Raw genomic sequence first — 21870 nt, 5'->3', positions numbered from 1 at the left:
CGCCTTAAATTAGCCTTAGTGATATCTATCACTCTCCCCCTGCTCCCTGGCCCTCCTGTATCACACGACTATCACGGCTACCCCTCTGAAACCTGAATAGGGAAGCATTATTTACCCCCTCACATAACACAAGAACCAGAGGTCACCCAAGGATAAAGAACTACTTCTTCACACAATGCACAGGCAGCTGTGAAACTCATGGCCAAGGATGCTGTAAAGGGCAAAACCATAAATGGGCTCAAAAAAGAGCTAGCTAAGTTCATGGAGGATAGGTCCATGAATGGCGATTACCCAAGATGGTCAGGGATGCAACCCAATGACCTGGCTGTCCCTAAATCTTTGACTGCCAGAAGCTGGGACTGGATGACAGGGAATGGATCACTTGATAATTACCCTGTTCTGTTCATTCCCTCTGAAGCATCTGACATTATGTGGGAAGACAGGATACTGGGCTAAATGCACCATTGGTCTGACCCAGTATGGCCATTATGATCTTCGTTACATTTCCCTATCTGTGGAATGGGTGGAGATACAGGAATTCAAAGTGCTTTACAAAGTGAGGTAACAAAAAACGCTATGCAAGTGCAAAGTTTTAAACCGTGTGATCAATTGAACTCTATAAACGGATGTCCCTTTTCCTCGAAAGCACAGTGGACTTCAGTAGAGATGTCATATTGTCGCCTCAAAGTGCTTCTCAGAACTGGAATGCATGCCCTGATATCTAAAGTTCCTTTTCTTTAAAAACTCAAATGCTATTTTTTTGCTCCCTTGATGTTTATAGGTGTCTTTTTAGCATAGGAGAAACTGACTATACAAGGGAACAGTGGAACTGACTATACTGAAAGAACTGCCAAATGCACAAAGCAAACAAACAAAGAGAAATTTCACTAGCTGTCTGTTAATGTAGTCTTAGGCTTTCCTTGTAACTACAGTAGGCATAGCATTTTTAGACACATGCATGGATTTTAAAATCCATGCACCAAATACCAAAAACCAATGTACTTTCACCCACAAGATACATGTAGGGCAGATTAAACCTTCTGCACACATTCCATCCTGGGGAGGAATAAAACTCTTCAAACTACAACTTCAGTCTCAACTAAAATGGCAAGACACATCCAGTTATAAACCCAGCAAGAAGGGGATAAGGGCAAAAGGCAAGATTTGATACTCTGAATTCAAACTTCAAGCACCGAACAGTACTACCCTAGACTGGAGTGTAAAGACTGTAGGAAACAGGGGTATTATGTCTTTCAGACAATTATACTTGTTTCTAAAGCATGTGCATTCTTTAGGGGGCCACTAAAGGATACTACTGGTGTAAATAAAAAGTAGCAGGTTTATTTATCTGCCTGAAACAAAAGCTGTCCTTAAAGGCAAAAGGTACACGATATAAAATTCTACGACAAGGACATCATCCCGCTAGGGACCAGTTAAATTTAATGTTCAGTTTAAAGATTTTCATTATAAATTTGCTCCTTGTTCCTAAGGCATTTGGGTGAAGGTGAGAGAACCAGAGTTAGAGGCCTTGCCTCAAGAAGTTATCATCATCATGAAACCGTAGGGCAGAAGGGATTATCACAGGACCTATCAGATCTGTTTCTGAAGAGTTAATCCCAAAATGGAAGGGATGGGGTTCTGCAGGTCCAGAAGTTTCACTACTCATAGGAAAAAATACTTCAGGAGTCACTTCTTAAAGTTCTCAGTTGCTAACCACCTGTTATTCTGTTACCTACTCCCACATGCCACAGTGCCACCAGCACTGTGCTGCCTGCTCCTTCTGGGGCACCCAGCTCAGAAGTCTCTGCCCACATCATAGGCCTGGCATTTGTGGGAACACAGAGTGAGCGGTTCTATTTTCTCCCTGTGGGAAAGCTGCTGTTCCCTTGGAAGGAAACTGTTTAGTCATTTTAAAGGATGGTTAGTGGGTTTTTCACTTAGCATCACATTAACAACCATGTAAAGGCCCTTTGTAACTAGCACTTCACTGGGATAGTGTTTTGAGTTTTCTGACCATATCTTTCCCTTTCTAATTGAAGGCAGGATCCATGGCTCATTTCATGGTTTCCAACAGCAGACAGCAAACAGGAAGCTGACAGAGTTCCCAGCAACTAGGAGGATGGCTGCAGGGGAGCATCTGAATTCAGATACTTTCAGAGGCTACTTGAAGAGACGGACCCCATATGAATCGTGTTAGTGCAGCCATGAACTGAACCTGATCCTCCCATATGAAGCAGGGAAGGCCCTTGTTAATCTATTGACTCCTGTTGCTGACACTGCTATCAAGAGAGTCAGCACTTCCCTGTGAAACAGCAGCATGATAATCCCTTACAGGCTTGTCTCCTGGGTTCAGCATGCAGTGCCGGGTGGTGGCCTGTGATATACAGGAAATCAGACTAGGTCACTAGGACTCTATGGCTCGTTTTCCCAACACAGGGCTCTCGGTCAGACCAGTCTACGGAAGACAATGGGGGAAAATAATGACACCAGAAGAAGGAGCAAACTCTTGCCAGGAGTTCCAGAAGCAGGAGTTGACAGATGAAAGGCACCTCTTTTGCTCCTTTAGCAGAAGTCTGTCTTCACTCTCCTTGTCAACACCTAGACAGACAGACATGCCCATATGAACCTCAAGACCTGCCTTTTACTACTGAAACTTCTACAAGAATACAGCCAGTTGGCTCAGACCTGCAGTCCTGTTCCCTCCACCCCACCCCCACTTACCCCAAGCTCAATCCTATTGTTTCCTTGTACTCCCACATCAGACTGTCCGTATCCATCTGTCATCCTGTGTCTTGTACTCAGATTGGAAGCTCTTTGGGACAGGGACTATCTTTGTGTTCTGTGTTTGTACAGCCCCTAGCACAATGGGGTCCTGGTCCAGGACTGGAGCTTTGAGGCACTACAATAATGCAAATAATAAATAATGGGGAGGAAGTATGAAGGAGATAGTTCTTAGAAGCTGGGATGCTCAATTCATGTTGCTGATTACCAGCACAGCAACCCACAGAGCCTGCCTTCTAGCAACAAGTCAAGGCAGGGTCTGAAAACCCAAGATGGGATCTCAAGTTTGAGATCAGTATTGTAGTTGTGAAAGAATGAGGAAGATCATGGAAGTATGGGGGAGGAGAAGGGGAATATAACTATGCTTATTTTTAAAAAAGGAAAAGCTTTCATCTTAATGAAAGAGATTTCCTTCAGCTGGTATACCATGATCTGTCTCTCTCTCACTCACATTCAGATCTAAATGGAATTAAAAATTAATGTGATTCTTTTCGTTCTGACTTGCCTTTTCAGGCATCACCATCAATGTCAGCACTGGTCCAGGAATAGTTCATTAGTGATCTGTTGCTGCAGAACCAGCAGAAGGAGCGTCTACTTTAAAAGAAGAATTTATTTCTCCAGAAACCAGGGTTAAAAAACAGATTTGGAATTTGGGTGGTTTCAAACTAGATTATTAAAAAATGAAGGCAGGTCAAGTTTGAGAGGAAATAAGTTGGCATCAGAAAAGAGAGAAGCCATGCAAGAAAACTTTGCATAGTTTCCTTTCTGAGATCAATAATGCTGCCTCCGTTTTTCACTTGTTACTCATATGAAAGCCAGTGTCTTGGACAGCTTCATATTTATATTCCATCCGTACTAGTGTGCCAGACAGGGGCTGGAATAGTTCTGTTATTTTCCTTAGGTTAGACCTGGCAGATTCAATTCTCTCAGAAGTCAACCAGTTTAAAACAGGGAAAAGTTCTTTAAAACGCAACATATAATTAACTTGTGGAACCCATTGCCGCAGGATACTCTTGAGGCAAACAGTTCACTATGACTAAAGAAACAGGAAGAGACTCCTAAAAAAATCCATTATGATCAGGGAGAAAAACCCTTCCTTTTAGTATTAATAGAACAATTGGCTTGTGTGTAGGAAGCCACCTCATATGGTATACACTCACTGAAGACCAAATACTGCATATTGCTATACATGGACAGTAAAAGGCAAGCATTTATATGTTGACCCTATACTGTGACACTGGTAAATCAGGTGCCAGCTCTTCTAAGTCTGTAGGCATCAGCTGAATACTGACAAATTCATAGCTGGAAACTAGACTAGCTCACCAGTACATCAGTCATGTTCAAGGCAGGTGTTAAACTTGTAAGGATGTGTCTAGACTCTAAAATGCTTATAGGATGCTGCATATATTAATCTCACTTATAATCTCTGTAGTCCATGGTATAAAATTATTTTGAGTGTTTGCATTTTACACAATTACAGAGGTTTACTCACCAAATAGGAAAAGTGCTCATCCATGGCCCATTGAAAGCAAATGATGTATTATGTAGCATCAAAGGACAGAGACTTTGTGCACTGCATTCCTAACTCCCTCCAGGAAGGGGGGACCTATGTATAAATACATCCCTACAGTTTGAACTCTGGAGTGAAGGGGATAAAAATCCCTGACAAGGAAAAACTGGATCTCTTTCCTGCTGTCTGGACTCTGAGGGGCAGAGATTCCTAAACATAAGCAAAGAGAACCCCATGCTGCTTGGCTTGGCTTAGCTCTGAAAGACATTCTAAATTGACAGATTACTACAACTCTGTCACCTTTTGAATCATGGACGAAAATTCATTTGTGTATATATGCTTGTTTGCTTTAACATGTAAATGACTCATTTCTGTTTCCTGGTTAATATAGCTTTAGTAAGTTTACTACAGGATTGGCTATCAGCATGCTCTTGTGTGTGAGATCTAAGGTATACATTGATCCGGAATAAGGACAGACCTTGGGACTGGGAGCAACCTGAGTATTTTGTGATTTTTAGTGTAATTGATCATTTATCACTGTCTGTGACTCCATGGCAAGACTAGTACAGTGATTCAGGAGTTCACATCTGTTGCTAGGTTGGTGAAATCGAATTATACAACATACCACCAGTTTGGGGCATCTACCCTACTTTTTGAGAGTCTGCTGAGGTTGGCAGTGACTGTCGTGAGCCACTCCAGACTTGTCACAATGGTGACATATACCCATTGTGAGTAACTGTTCCAAATGTAGTCATGACACAAATTCCTATGTTCTCTGACCGCCCATTAATCCACTAGTTTCAGCAATCCTGGGGTTCTCAAGTGAGTCATATACTGGAATTTTTCAGTCCCCAGTATTTTGTTTGGTTCAGTACTTGATAGACACCTTGATAAAGGCTAGCCTCTAACACTGTCTGCCCTGCGTTGCAGAACTGATATGTTCTGTTGCAGATCTCAGAACAGTGCCAGCATTACTTCTACCAGGAGAGAGGAGGGACGATATGGCAAAGTACGTATTTAAACCTAGGCAATTAAGGGAGTATGTATACTTACAGTTAATGCATACTTTTACAATGTAGTTATAACCCCAGTAATAATCCCATTTTAGTCAGTTCCCGATGCTCTTTGGAATTTGTGCATGTGTTATGTTGACAGAATCACACAGTGCCAAGATTACAAGGGAAAATTTTTGCCATAGGTTGTCATCTGACAAAAATCACTTAAGAGGATACAAAAAATTGCAACAATCAGTAAGTAAGGACCGACTTGAGGAGTGAAAGACTTTCACGGAGGTAGAGTTTGGGAACTCTGTGTAAAGACAAAAAAACCCTGTAACTATAAACAGAGACAGAAAATGTGGACATCTTGTATCCATTTTTTAAAGACAATTTGTAATCAAAACATGTTCCTTCTTCAAATTAGTATTTTGACTCCCATAAAGCAGTCCTCAGAAAAGAACCACTAATCACTGCTCTAAAGAGCACCAGAGAGAGAAAGAGAGAGAGGGAGGCGGTGAAAGAAGAATAGAACTGTATTCTCACTCCTAAAAGGAGGAGTCAGGGCTTAGTGTACAGAGAACTTCCATTCCTTTACTACTGACAGCTGAATTGCTGCCGTGAGTCTCCATGTTCCCTTCGGTGGGTTATTTCTCTCTAAATGTTTAAAGTGATAACTGTTTACTGTGTCTAACACAAGGCAATAGACAAGATTTCATGACCAAACAGTCTCTCACTCAGAGGCTGGGACTTAACATAAGTTAAAATTATGAACCAATACACTACAGTTTACACTGGCATAATACAGGGTGGAAAACACAAAGCCACTGGATATGCAAAGGAGGGATTTGACAAAATTGCAGGTAAGCAAGCAAATAAAAGTGTGTCAGACTGCGAGAGAACGTTATGCTGTACTTGGAGGTACACGTTAAATGCAAACACCTACCTTAATATAAAAATCTCAGACTTTATAGTATCAACTATACAAGAGAATCAGAACATTCAAAATTATGGTTGCACTGTGCTACAGCTTGGGAAAGATAGCAGCAGCAGCTGATTCAGGCACTGGAGCTATTCCCTGGGGAAGAGGACAAATAACAAAACAGGCTGGTAAAGGGGCAGACATCCTCTCATAGACGGCAGGAAATGAGGAGGGGGGAAATGGGTAAAGTAGCCACCCGGCACCTCCCCTAAGAGCATGGCAGTGTTGGGAGCAGCTGTAGCAGTTGGGAGAGGAGAAGATCCACATTTATCAGATGGCCAGGGCCCTTGGGTAGGGTCAGGAATATAACAACTAGGGATGAGCTCTCAGCAAAGCATAGTTCCTAGAGTGCTTTGGTGGGGACCCTCCCTCATCTTTCATACTAGTCTCTTGTTAGTGGGTGTCCAGTAGATTTTTCAAAGTACCGAGGCCTGATGTGCGGGAATTGTCAATTTCACTCCTGCTCACCCAGTCCTAAATAGCTGCAGTGAAAATAGAAAAGGTCTTGTTAGCTTCATTTTATTTCAACTGGGGAAAGGTAACTGCAGCAACAAAAAGGACTGTTCGTCTGTACTCATGAAACCTGTGCCACCTTGGGTCACCTTACATTTTTAAAAATGTAAGGGCATCGCAGACATTGATAGTTTAGTAAATATGTCACTGATAGATTTTTATATTACTGTATAAAATATTAATATATACAAGGTATGTGCCAAATGGCAGAGTTATGATATAATATACTCACCTCTCCATTTGTACATGCCTACTGATTGTTCCATCAATTCACAAGACATTTCATACATATGCATGTGTGTATTCTTGTATTTGAATAAAGAATTGTCTGCTATAATTAACAAGCCATACTTCCAAACCCATGTACCTTTATTTGCTAAACAGGGGCAGTTGTGATCTGGTGAACAAAACACAGGGCTAGGAGTCAGGAGACCTAGATGCCATCCTCATCTCTGTCATCAATTCACTGTGTAACCTTGGACAAATTGCATAACCTCTCTGCGGCTCAGTTACCCCACCTGTAAAATGGGGAGTAAAAATTATCCCTCTTCGTAAAGCATTTGGGACATCTATGGATTAAAAGTGCAAAATATTATTAATCAGTACAACCTGCATAACTGTTAGAAAGGTAGATTTAGTTGTATTAATAGAACAATAATGTTCAGAATGCAGAGAGAAACACTAATGCATCCGATGAAGTGAGCTGTAGCTCACGAAAGCTTATGCTCAAATAAACTTGTGGCACCTTAGACTAACAAGTACTCCTTTTCTTTTTACTAATGCTGCAGTGTAGGTCTAAATTAGAGAGCAAAGTTCAGGGGGATAGACACAAAAGCAGCCATCAGTATCACTCTCCTGCCTGACCCACCCTGGTTCTTGCACAAGCACTGCAAAACAGGTCTGAATCTTTTCCCTTCTTTCAAGTTTTATTTCTTTTACACTTCTGGTTCAGGCTTTGTATATTTGACTAAAATTAGAGCTGGTCAACACTGGCAGTGTTTTTGGCATCAAACCAGGATAATCTGCACTAGTACATCCCACTTTTGACGCTGGCCCAGCACGTCTATACCAATGCAAAAACTCCAGAGTAGACAAGCTCTTAACTACTTTTTGTGTTTTACTTTACAAGTGTGGGAGCTTAGCTCCTGAGAGATTCTGCTCTCTTCAGCACTGATACCCATACCCATTTGTGAGACACTGTCAAAGTGCAATGTGAGTTTCTTAACAAAGTACTACAAGTCACAGTCAGTCTACTGCTTTGTATTCACGTTTATGAAGCAGAGAGCCCCTGATCACCTGTGTCAGGAGGTACATCCTAGATCAGCACAGAGGGTTTAGGAAATACATTTAGGGGAGACTGTGCAATGCTTGAGTGTTAAAGGTTCCCCTTCTGGATCAGTACAAAAGCCACTCAGGGCAACACGCAGGAAAAGCGCTTTCCAGGTGATATATCAACGTCCTATATAGTTTACCTTGAACATAACACTAGCTGTTTGTACAACTGTTTGAACACTTTAGCATTGTGCTGAATTTACTGGTCAATGTTTTACCATGCCACTTCTGATGATTAATAGTAAATTACAGGGATTTTCTTGAGTTTTAGACATCTCAAACTCTTTTAGTCAGTGAAGGCAGATAAAGAGAAAGAGAAATGTACTTTGTCAGGGAGTTTAAATAAAGTACAACAGTGTCCAGAGTTATACTGTAGCATTGAAGTGTTCCCTCAGTTCAGGGTCTTAAAAACTGTAACTTCAGCACTCCTGTCTGAGTATTTCACTTACTTACTCAAAGTGAGAAGACCTCAACTTGTACAGCAAACAAAGCTCATATTAGTGCTGCCCTGCTGGCTCTACAGTAGTAACTTAACTCTATCCCCAGAACTGTGCTTGTTTCAATAATGCTGCCATACTACACAAAGGAAGATCACTTTTATCACGTGAAAAAACACAGTAAGCCAGGAAAGGAATTTTGTTTGCTTGTTTCAAGGAGGGTTTTTACAAACAATGGAAAGTATAAAAACCTTAAAGGGATTGATTAGACAAAAGTACCCTGAAGCTAAAGAAACAGAGAGTTCCAGCAACAAGCAAGCACTGGTACACAGCAGATGGATAGATTTGCTCAGTAATGCAGACCCATTGTTTTAGGTTGCTGGTTTTTTTTAAAGGGGCCACGCCTGCTAGTTGCCAGGCATCTATTGCTGCAGATGCTTGGGAGATCGCTCACTTCACTCTATTTAGTGTTTTGGTTTGGATTTTTTAAATAAAATTAGCCAGTTTATTTCCCATTGGATTCTCAGAGGTCTAGTTCAGGCATCTTTCAGGAGCCAAGGGGACTGGAACAGTTACAAGATGCACACAAAGTGAAGGTGACAATAATTAGTTACTAAGCAGTTGATCATAGAGGGAAAGGGCTCTCTAATCGGAGGAGTGCAGTATTTTAAATGTTCTACATCAAGACATCTGAGGTGATATTTTTGAAAGTACCAATTATATATACGGGTGATTTAGCCAAGAAGGACATGCAAGGTCAAGCAGCCCCATATTTGTTATACTTCCTCCTTTCCAACCAATCCCTAAATCTCCAAAAATCCCTGTTATTCTGCAGGGTTTACCTCTCTTGGTACAGTGCCAAGTTCCAAATCTAGCACCAGTGCCAGTTTGTGTGATATGCAGGCTCCATATTAACCAGTATTATTATACATTTACCATAATTCTCTGTAATCGCATAACTGTTTAATGGATTTCCCTCCGCCCTCAGAACAATACATTGCAAGTGCATCACTCACCCAGGGTCTCAGTCTGCCAGGAGTATAACAGGCAATGTATAATTCTTCTGCATTTGGCTGAACAGGATTTTCCCTTTTGTGCGCTGCATTCCGTGTGTTCTCTGCAGTGCTCAGAGCAGACACAAACCCATAAGAGCGGCTGGGAGCTAGACCCTCATGCCCCTAAAACTGAGCACAGATTTGAATCCTCAATTTGGGGGGAGCACCTTTTATCTATTGATGCTTGATCAGAAGGAAGGGCACAGTGACACCTGGCCTTTGGGTTGTGAGGAAGGAGAAAATAATAAAGTGGAAAATAAGTAGAGAAACCCAGAAAGATCTTACCTTCCCCTCCTCCAGAAAAAGGGAGAGTAAACAATGAGTCAAAGAATGAATGAGGTTAAATGGAAATTACATACTCAAGAGCCCATTTGGCAACCTCAGCCCACCACCTGAATCTCTAGCTTTAGCCCCATGTGCTCAGCACTAATTTTAGTCTGGAAGTAGGGAAGAGGAACTGTTTTACCCCAAATCCACACCACCAATCCAAACAAACAATGTCACCTTTGAATCAAACCACAATGATTTATACAGGCTGATCAAGGGGAGGAAAACATTTCAGTGTCAAGGTACTGGAACTGAACAGCAATCTAGTAAGTTACTGTCACCCACTAGTGTACATTTCCCAACAACCTGTAAGTGGTCACATTGGTGCTTCATCCCCTAAAAATAAACAGGCTTGCCTGAACCCTGAATCAACTGAGCTACCTAGGGTTCTTTCCCTCACTGCTGTTAAGAGTTTCCTTGGAAGAGAGAGGAAAGAAACAGTTTTCTGTAGCACTTGAATGTTATCAGCTAATAAAAAGCAAATGCCTGCCAAACACTCCTCTTCACGGAAGAGACTGCTACACACAATGAGTTCTTCTCACAGACACGACCTTGTTCTCACAACCTAAACATTTTGCTGGAGTAAGGCAAAAGCCAGGGACATAGTACTTGGCACTTGCATGGCCCTTCATTGGAGGATCTCAAAGCACATTACAAAGAGACACAGAAATTATCCCGTCATAAATGTAAAGGGACTATATATAAATATATAATAAATAAAATATAAAATAAAATAAAATATAACCACGATTCTGTATACAGAACTATGAAATCCCTCCTGGCAGAGGCAAAACCCTTTCACCTGTAAAGGGTTAAGAAGCTAAGATAACCTCGCTGGCACCTGACCAAAATGACCAATGAGGAGACAAAATACTTTCAAAGCTGGGGCGGGGGGCGACAACAAAAGGTCTGTCTGTGTGATGCTTTTGCCAGGACCAGAGCAGGAATGCTCTTCAGAACTCCTATAAAAAGTTAGTAAGCAATCTAGCTAGATTGGGGGGATATTTTTTTGGGTGGGAAGACATCTTCAAGTGGGCTCTTTCCCTGTTCTTTATTTAATACACTTGGTGGTGGCAGCAGAGGGTTCAAGGACAAGGCAAAGTTTGTACCTTGAGGAAGTTTTTAACCTAAGCTGGTAAGAATAAGCTTAGGGGGTCTTTCATGCAGACCTAACCCTCAGTGTAGGCGTAGCTATGTCGATGAAAGAACACTTCCATTAACATAGCTATTGTTTGGGGAGGCAATATGAGACTATGTGATGGGGTTATGGCTGGCACAGCTAAACCAGTATAACCTCAGTCTTTGTTTCTAGTCAGTTTCACTTTTTCCTCTTTAAGATTCACTTCTACTGTGACACCTACAAGAAATCTGCCAACTACTGGTGGCTAAATGAGCAGCACCTCTCAACTGATTTGGAACTACACTGTTTAAGAGTGGGATCTTATTAAACAGTATAAGCTTATGTTCATTATCTTTGCCCCTCCTCCCTGTCCCAACTCCCCTCTGATTTTTGTCACTCGCCTGTTGTATCTTGTTCCAAATTAATTCAAGTTAGTTTCTCAAGCTTTTCAATTCTGAAATCAGATCAAGTTACTATGCCTTATTGTTGGGCGCACTGGCAGATATTGTGAAGGAGAGAGCACTGGGACAGCAAATTATTGTGAAGGTTTGCTAGTGAGAAATGAAAAATTCAACCCCACCCGCAAACAGAGTCACCATCACCCCTCTCTTTTCTCAAAAGCCCCAACATCCTTCCAAGCCTTCCTCCCCTGGGGTCCAATCCACCAGCTTCCCTCACCCCTGCTTTCAATACCAAAAATTTAGAGCATACTGAAAGTTTGGGAAAAGGGTAAAATAAATGTAGTTTAATAGACAAACAACAAGAGTTTCTGTAATGATTGAACTATACAGGACTAAGGCAACAAAGGGGGTGGGGAGGACTTGGGGAAAGCAATGCCACATAGTTGTGGGTGGCAGCTGCAATAATCAGGTTTAATGTTCTTCATTGGAGCCAGGTTTTGCTCATCATCATATGAACAATGACCAGAGACAAGAGTTACCTTCGTACCATGACAAACCCAGAGACTTTGCATCCAGAGGCAAAGCATATCAGGAAAGCAGTTATTCTGGGACATTACACAGCAAATCTACACTCGTGTCTCTCTCCCATTTAACCATTAAACTTCCTGATTAGTTCTCCTGTTGTAGTCACTGCTGTTGCCCTGGGAATCCAGAAGAGAACAGTTTAAAGGAAGGCTCTTGCACTGCACAGGAAGACTTCATCTTCAAAGAATATTCTGTTTTACCGGTTGAATCTGAGATTTTCCAGCCCCTGACACTGTGGACAATGAGGGAAATTTCTGGATTATTTTGATGAAAAATATGCGTGATTTACCCCCTCAGTTTGCATGATGACCTCCTAGGACTGAAGGGTTAATTCCTTTCTTTGGATGGGGGGAACTGGGTGAGATGGTAGGTTTGTCTGAGTTGGTATGAACGAACTACCAAAAACTACGTATGAACAGAACTGCCTCGGAGACAATGGAAGACCAGCAATGGGACATTAACTTCTAACAACTGTCAATTAAGGGAAGAACAACATGTGGAAGTAGCATGATTGCAACTGGAAAACACAGGGGGATAAGAACTGGGCTGACAAGGCCAAAGTGGGGGAAACGGAGATCCTGGAGGCTCAGGACCAGAGGGGTATATTATTACTGCCAACATGGATCCTCATCCAAGTTTTGCTTTTCCATTCTAAGCAAAGGACCTTAAATACTGAATTCCAGTTGACTAGCAAAAGCAATCTTATTTTGAAAAGGTTACTCTGCACTGCAAACAACTGCTGGTTACATCTCTTCCCAAGGGGATAAAGTCTCTAATAGGAGTGAGTTCACTTTAGACTGACTGGGTCTAGAAGAGCCATAGTGAGTAACAAGTGCCAAAGTCTCAGGGTACAGGGACTTAGGGTTGCCACCTGTCCGGGTTTTATCCGGACAGTATAGGTTTTCGCTTCTGTGTCCAGGGAAGATTTAGGGTTGCCAGGTGCCCCTTTTTTTTTCCTTCTCTTTTTCTTTAAAAGGAAATTCCAGTCAAATGTACTGACGAGATACCAAAAGTCTGGTTACAGCAGGACAGGGAGAGGCGTCGGGTCATTAACCTGTGCCAGCCGCATCTCAGCCGGGGACCACCTCCTACCTGCAAGCAGGCTCCTTTAAACAATCCACAAAAAGAAAAGGAGTACTTGTGGCACCTTGGAGACTAACCAATTTATTTGAGCATGAGCTTTCGTGAGCTACAGCTCACTTCATCGGATGCATACCGTGGAAACTGCAGCAGACTTTATATACACACAGAGAATATGAAACAATACCTCCTCCCACCCCACTGTCCTGCTGGTAATAGCTTATCTAAAGTGATCATCAAGTTGGGCCATTTCCAGCACAAATCCAGGTTTTCTGGATTTTCTGTCATTAAACAATCCAGTGAGCAAATGGGGGGGGATGCGGGGGAAGAGAAGGAGGAGGCAGTAGAGTCTTGGGGGTCCGGTTTCCAGCAATTAGATAGCAAACCTACTGGGGCTTCAGGGCTCCCCCTTGCAAAAAGTGGAGGTCTAGGGTCTTACAGTTAAAGGGATACCCTCCCAGAGAGGCTGTCGAAAAGTCAGAGGCAAAACATGCCCTCTTGGCTCTATGACAGCCTCCGCTTCCCAGTTTGGAGCATGGGCTGCTCAGAGCTTCCCTGATCTGCAAAAGGGAGATAACTGCTTTCTCCCACCCTTTGTCTTTTCTATTTTGTTTTAAGCTCTTCAGAGCAGGGACAGTTGCAGAGATAAAGTTTCTTGACACCTTAAATGACTGCTTCCTGGAGCAGATAGTCCTGGAACCCACAAGCTGGGAGGCAATTCTTGATTTAGTCGTAAGTGGAGCACAGCATCTGGTCCAACAGGTGAATATAGATGGACGGCTTGGTAATAGTGACCATAATACAATTAAATTTAACATCCCAGTGGTGGGGAAAACACCACAGCAGCCCAACACTGTAGCATTTAATTTCAGAAAGGGGAACTATACAAAAATGAGGAGGTTAGTTAAATAGAAGTTAAAAGGTACAGCGCCAAAAGTCAAATCCCTGCAAACTGCATAGAAACTTTTTAAAGTCACCATAATCGAGGCTCAACTTAAATGTATACCCCAAATTAAAAAACAAAATAAGAGAACCAAAAGAGTTTGAAGAACAGCTAGCCAAAAAGACTCAAAGTATTAGCAAAAAAATTTTAAATACATCAGAAGCAGGAAGCCTGCTAAACAACCAGTGGGGCCACTGGATTATCGAGATGCTAAAGGAGCACTCAAGGATAAGGCCATTGTGGTGAAACTAAATGAATTCTTTGCATTGGTCTTCACGGTTAAGGATGTGAGGGAGATTCCTAAACCTGAGTCATTCTTTTTAGGTGACAAATCTGAGGAACTGTCCCAGAATGAGGTGTCATTAGAGGACGTTTTGGGAAAAAATGATAAACTAAACAGTAATAAGTCACCAGGACCAGATGGTATTCATTCAAGAGTTCTGAAGGAACTCAAATGTGAAATTGCAGAACTGTGGTTTGTAACCTATCATTTATAGATTCATAGACATAATGGTCCCTTCTGACCTAAATAATCATCTAGTCTGACCTCCTGCACAACGCAGGCCACAGAATTTCACCCACCACTCCTACAAAAAAAACCTCACACCTATATCTGTGCTATTGAAGTCCTCAAATCGTAGTTTAAAGACTTCAAGGAGCAGAGAATCCTCCAGCAAGTGACCCGTGCCCCATGCTATAGAGGAAGGCGAAAAACCTCCAGGGCCTCTTCCAATCTGCCCTGGAGGAAAATTCCTTCCCAACCCCAAATATGGCGATCAGCTAAACCCTGAGCATATGGGCAAGATTGATCAGCCAGATACCCAGGAAAGAATTTTCTGTAGTAACTCGGATCTCACCCCATCTAATAGCCCATCACAGGCCATTGGGCCTATTTACCATGAATATCTAATTACCAAAACCATGTTATCCCATCATACCATCTCCTCCATAAACTTATCGAGTTTAATCTTAAAGCCAGATAGATCTTTTGCCCCCACTGCTTCCCTTGGAAGGCTATTCCAAAACTTCACTCCTCTAATGGCTAAAAACCTTCGTTTAATTTCTAGTCTAAAATTTCCTAGTGGCCAGTTTATATCCATTTGTTCTTGTGGTCCACATTGGTACTGAACTTAAATAATTCCTCTCCCTCTCTGGTATTTATCCCTCTGATATATTTATAGAGAGCAATCATATCTCCCCTCAACCTTCTTTTAGTTAGGCTAAACAAGCCAAGCTCCCCGAGTCTCCTTTCATAAGACAAGTTTCCATTCCTCGGATCATCCTAGTAGCCCTTCTCTGTACCTGTTCCAGTTTGAATTCATCCTTTTTAAACATGGGAGACCAAAACTGCACACAGTATTCCAGGTGAGGTCTCACCAGTTCCTTGTATAACAGTACTAAAACGTCCTTATCCCTACTGGAAATACCTCTCCTGATGCATCCCAAGACCGCATTAGCTTTTTTCACAGCCATATCACATTGGCGGCTCATAGTCATCCTATGACCAACCAATACTCCAAGGTCCTTTTCCTCCTCCGTTACTTCTAATTGATGCATCCCTAGCTTATAACTAAAATTCTTGTTATTAATCCCTAAATGCATGACCTTACATTTCTCGCTATTCAATTTCATCCTATTACTATTACTCCAGTTTACAAGGTCATCCAGATCCTCCTGTAGGGTATCCCTGTCCTTCTCTAAATTGGCAATACCTCCCAGCTTTGTATCATCCGCAAACTTTATTAGCACACTCCCACTTTTTGTGCCAAGGTCAGTAATAAAAAGATTAAATAAGATTGGTCCCAAAACCGATCCTTGAGGAACTCCACTGGTAACCTCCCTCCAGCCTGACAGTCCACCTTTCAGTAGGACCCGTTGTAGTCTCCCCTTTAACCAATTCTTTATCCACCTTTCAATTTTCCTATTGATCCCCATCTTATCCAATTTAACTAATAATTCCCCATGTGGCATGGTATCAAGTGCCTTACTAAAATCTAGGTAAATTAGATCCACTGCGTTTCCTTTGTCTAAAGAATCTGTTACTTTCTCAAAGAAGGAGATCATTTAAATCAGCTGCTGTACCAAATGACTGGAGGATAGCTAATCGGACGCCAATTTTTAAAAAGGGCTCCAGAGGAGACCCCGGCAATTACAGACCATAGCCTGACTTCAGTACTGGGCACACTGGTTGAAACAATAGTAAAGAACAAAATTCTCAGACACCCAGATGAACATAATTTGTTGGGGAAAAGTCAACATGGTTTTTGTAAAGGAAAATCATGCCTCACCAATCTACTAGAATTCTTTGAGGGAGTCAACAAGCATGTGGACAAGAGGGATCCAGGGGATATATTGTACTTAGATTTTCAGAAAGCCTTTGACAAGGTCCCTCACCAAAGGCTCGTAAGCAAAGTAAGCCGTCCTTGTATAAGAGGGAAGATCCTCTCATGGATGGGTAACTGGTTAAAAGATAGGAAACAAAGGGCAGGAATAAATGGTCAGTTTTCAGAATGGAGAGAGGTAGAGTGGTGTCCCCAGGGGTCTGTACCGGGCCCAGTCCTTTTCAATATATTCATAAATGATCTAGGAAAAGGCATAAACTGTGAGGTGGCAAAATCTGCAGATGATACAAAATTGCTCAAGATAGTTAAGTCCCAGGCAGACTGCCAAGAGCTACAAAAGGATCTCTCAAAACTGGGTGACTGAGCAACCAAATGGCAGATGAAATTCAGTGTTGATAAATGCAAAGTGATGCACACTGGAAAACATAATCCCTACTATACATATAAAATGATGGGGTCTAAATTGACTTGCCACTCAAGAAAGAGATCTTGGAGTCATTCTAGATAGTTCTCTGAAAACAGCAGTCAAAAAAGCAAATACAATGTTGGGAATCTGTAACAGGATGCTCTCCCTGCTAGGTTCAGCCTCCTGGCCCTGCTTCCCAATGAGTCAGGACCACTTCAAGCTGGTGCAATACCTGTGCTCTTTATTCCTGTGTCTGGTCCCCACCACCAAGTTGCAACTATTTACAGGTTTGGCCTAGCACAGGCCACAGTGGCAACAGGGTAGCAGGCTCCTGGCTCCTTCTGAGCCTACTCTCCCCTCCTGGTCTCCATGTCCCTCAGTGACTCACTTCCTCCCAAGCTTTTAGCCCATTAACGAGGCTGGCAGGTGTGGCCAGTTTCCAGGCCAGTCCTAGCTATTGGCCCAGGTGTAGGGTGACCAGATAGCAACTGTGAAAAAACGGGATGGGGGAGGGAGAATAGGCACCTATATAAGAAAAAGTCCCAAAAAACAGGACTGTCCCTTTAAAAACGGGACATCTGGTCACCCTACCCAGGTGCAACCCATTTCCACAGACTGGGGCTCAAGCCAATTAGGGCTTCCCCTGCAGCACCCTGCCACAGAATCATTAAGAAAGGGATAGATAATAAGACGGAAAATAGCATACTGCCTCTATATAAATCTATGGTATGCCCACATCTTGAATACTGCGTGCAGATATGGTTGCCATATCTCAGAAAAGATATATTGATTTGGAAAAGATTCAGAAAAGGGCAACAGAAATTGTTAGGGGTCTGGAACGGCTTCCATCTGAGGAGAGATTAATAAAACTGGGACTTTTCAGCTTGGAAAAGAGACACCTAAGGGGGATATGATTGAGATCTATAAAATCATGACTGGTGTGGAAAAAGTAAATAAGGAAGGGTTATTTACTCCTTCTCAACACAAGAACTAGGGGCCACCAAATGAAATTAATAGGCAGCAAGTTTAAAACAAACAAAAAGGAAATATTTCTTCACACAATGCACAGTCAACCTGTGGAACTCTTTGCCAGATGATGATGTGAAGGCCAAGACTACAACAGGATTCAAAAATTAACTAGATAAATTCATGGAGGATAGGTCCATCAATGGCTATTACCCAAGATGGACACGGATGGTGTCCCTAACCTGGTTGCCAGAAACTGGGAATAGGTGACAGGGAATGGATCACCTGATGATTACCTGTTCTGTTCATTCCCTTTGGGGCACCTGGCATTGGCCACTGTTGGAAGACAGACACTGGGCTAGATGGACCTTTGGTCTGACCCAGTAAGGCCGTTCTTATTGTACGTTTGTACAGCACCTAGCAAAATAGGGCTCTGATCCTGGCTGGGGCCTCTAGGCACTTGTGATAGCACCCTGCAACTTTGTAGGCTGTCCTGCATTTTTACACACATAAGGTAAGAGACCTGGTGAAAGCCATGCTGCTGGAGAAAGGAGGTCCTGTCAGGCATCAGGCCAGGTATCACTGAAAGTCATTCCCTACATGCCCCAGTGACACCAGCAGCCCTGTTCTGCCTGGCCACTCCCCGCTCACATTCCACGTAGTGTCGTTAGACTCATTTTATGAGCAATAAAATACACATATTTGAAGAAGTTTCTATAGGGAGGCCAACTGGCCTTCCCTTGCTCAGTAAGTGGCAAGATTCCAGCACTCCATGCTTCTGGAAACTCCACTTACCCTTCCCTTTTCCCTTATTGCTCTAGGTCAGAGGACAGGAAGTGACAGCAAATCTAGCACAAGTTTTAATAAAATAGATTTGAATAACCTCCCCACTTCCACCATCTCTGTCTGTTTTGCTACGAGAGAAAAACTTTCGGGGGGGGGGAGGGAAATCAGTGAAAACATTCTGCCACTTGGCTGTGAAAAGCAAAAGTCCTAGACAAACACCTGTCTCCATCACTCACTGAACAGCAATCCATCCCATGAAGATCTCCACCTCAGCAAACTGAAGAGATGAGAATTCTCACCTCCTCTGCTTCCCCCCCTGCAGTCACAAGACCATAGGCTGCAACAGCCAGAGCAGATCCCTGATATGAGGAGGACAGGCTGCTCTACACCCAAAACTTACACCTCTTTCATTAGAGTCAGTTTTTAAATTGATTAGAATTTGACCAATTGATTATCACAGCTTTGAGGCTTTTTTCCTAGTTCACTGACAAGATGAAAGGGATGGGAAAATTCACTACTGTATACAAGCAGCAGGTACCTCATAGAAGCATGCCAGGATTTACACTATCCATTTTCAGATGGCTTCAAAAGGAGAAGAGATTTCTCAGTGACTACACAAGTGCAGAACCTCACACATACAGACCTTGTCCACACTAAACTGTTTTATAGTCTCCAGTCATTCCATTATAGCTAGCAAAGCTCCACTGAGGATACAAAAAGTGGAGGTACTACTGAAGATAGGAATCAGGTGGCCACTGGCATTTTTACCTACCTGACATCTAGAGCTGAACAGTTAGACGTGGTGATAGACAGAGCATGAGCATTTTTATGTTCATGCTTCAGAGGGAGATCCCCCCGCCCCAAAGTCTATTGTGGACAACTTACATGCAAAAAAAGGAAAATAACTATACGCTTAAAGAAAAGGAGTACTTGTGGCACCTTAGAGACTAACAAGTTTATTTGAGCATAAGCTTTTGTGAGCTACAGCTCACTTAGTCGCTAAGGTGCCACAAGTACTCCTTTTCTTTTGCGAATACAGACTAACACGGCTGCTACTCTGAAACCTGTCTATATGCTTAAGTAATTTGTAATTTAGAAAGTTATGGGAGGGGAAACTCAAAATACTGTAGGGTTTCTTCTATTACCCACCCTAAGTAAAAAGAAAAGGAGTACTTGTGGCACCTTAGAGACTAACCAATTTATTTGAGCATGAGCTTTCGTGAGCTACAGCTCACTTCATCAGATGTATACCGTGGAAACTGCAGCAGACTTTATATACACACAGAGAATATGAAACAATACCTCCTCCCACCCCACTGTCCTGCTGCTAATAGCTTATCTAAAGTGATCAACAGGTGGGCCATTTCCAGCACAAATCCAGGTTTTTCACCCTCCACCCACCCCCCCCACAAATTAGGACTGCCTAGGAACATCCAGAGCATGAGGTTGCATCTCTGGCCATCTTGGCTAACAACCATTCATGGACCTATCATCCATGAACTTATCTAATTCTTTTTTGAATGCAATTATACTTTTGCCCTTCACAGCATCCTATGGCAATAAGTTCCACCAGTTGACTGTATATTGTATGAAAAAGTACTTCCTTTTGTATTAAGCCTGCTGCCTATTAATTTCATTGGGTGATCCCTAGTTCTTGTATTATAAGAGATAAATAACACTTTCTTAATCACTTTCTCCACACCACACTAGAATATCCCCTTTCCACGATCATATCCACTTTCTCCTTAATCACTTTCTCCACTCTATCATATCCCCCTTAGTCATCTCTTTTCTAAGTTGAACATTTCCAGTCTTTTAAATCTGTCCTCATAGGGAAACTGTTCCACATCTCTAAATCATTTTTGTTGTCTTTCTCTGTACTTTTACCAATTCTAATATATCTTTTTTGAGATGGGGAGACCAGAACTGCATATAGTATCCAAGGGATGGGTGTCCCATGGATTTAAATAGTGGCATTATGATATTTTCTGTCTTATCTATCCCTTTACGAAAATGATTAGGGGTGTGGAATGGCCTCCATCTGAGGAGAGATTAATAAAACAGGCGTCTTTTCCAAGCTGAAAAGTCCCAAAGGGGGGATATGATAGAGGTCTATAAAATCATGACTGGTATGGAAAAAGTAAACAAGGAAGTATTATTTATTCCTTCTCATAACACAAGAACTAGGGGGCACCAAATGAAATTAATAGGCAGCAGGTTTAAAACAAACAAAAAGGAAGTATTTCTTCACACAAAGCACAGTCAACCTGTGGAACTCTTTGCCAGAGGATGTTGTGAAGGCCAAGGCTACAACAGGGTTCAAAAAAGAACTAGATAAATTCATGGAGAATAGGTCCATCAATGGCGTCCCTAACCTCTGTTTGCCAGAATCTGGGAATGGGCAACAGGGGATGGATCACTTGATGATTACCTGTTCATTCCCCCTGGGGCACCTGGCATTGGCCACTGTCGGAAGACAGGATACTGGGCTAGATGGACCTTTGGTCTGACCCAGTATGGCCATTCTTATGTTCCCTAATGATTCCTAACATTGTTAGCTTTTTTGACTGCCATTGCACATTGAGTGGATGTTTTCAGAGAACTGTCCACATGACTCCAAGATCTCTTTCCTGAGTGGAAACAGCTAATTTAAGCCCCATCATTTTGTAGGTACAGTTGTGATTATGTTTTCCAATGTGCATTATTTCACACTTATCAACATCGACTTTCATCTGCCATTTTGTTTACCAGTCACCCAGTTCAGTGGAATTCCTTTGTAACTCTTCATAGTCAGCTTTGGTCTTAACTATCTTGAGTAATTTTGTATCGTCTGCAAACTTAAGACCACTAGCTTATGTCTGATGTAACAGAGAAGGGGAACCAGTGGAGGGATGCAAAGAGAGGAGGTGATACTGACATGGTCAAAGCCAGGAGCTAGGATAATTATTTTTACAGCAGCATTTTGAATGGGCCTGAGCGGGGCAAGATGGGATTAGCCAAGGGTAGCGAGAGGGATGTTACAGTAATCGAGACGACAGATGATGGCAGCCTAGACGAGAGTTTTAGCTGTGTGGATGGATAGGAAAGGCCATATCTTAGAGATGTTATGAAGAAAAAATTGGCAAGATTCAGGCACAGCCTGGATACGAGGCTCTAGAGAAAGGGTCGAGTCGAAGACAATGACCAGGTTATGGGCTTGAGTGACAGGGATGATGCGGATGAGATTTTCCCACAATTTCCACTGCTTCTTTCACCCTCTCCCATGGAAATGAAATTAAGTTTCTAGCTTTTTCTACTTAATTCAGCTGT

General features: G+C 42.3%; 1 protein-coding gene across 6 annotated transcripts in view; it reads right to left on the bottom strand.

Annotated features, from left to right (window-relative positions):
* The window catches only part of MICAL3 (microtubule associated monooxygenase, calponin and LIM domain containing 3), a 248532-nt gene that overhangs the window by 211944 nt on the left and 14718 nt on the right, over positions 1 to 21870 (bottom strand). The window lies entirely within an intron of this gene.

This window comes from Caretta caretta, chromosome 1 (genome assembly GCF_965140235.1).
Source record: "Caretta caretta isolate rCarCar2 chromosome 1, rCarCar1.hap1, whole genome shotgun sequence".
Taxonomy (NCBI): domain Eukaryota; kingdom Metazoa; phylum Chordata; order Testudines; family Cheloniidae; genus Caretta; species Caretta caretta.
This window is presented reverse-complemented; position numbering and strand designations above follow the sequence as displayed.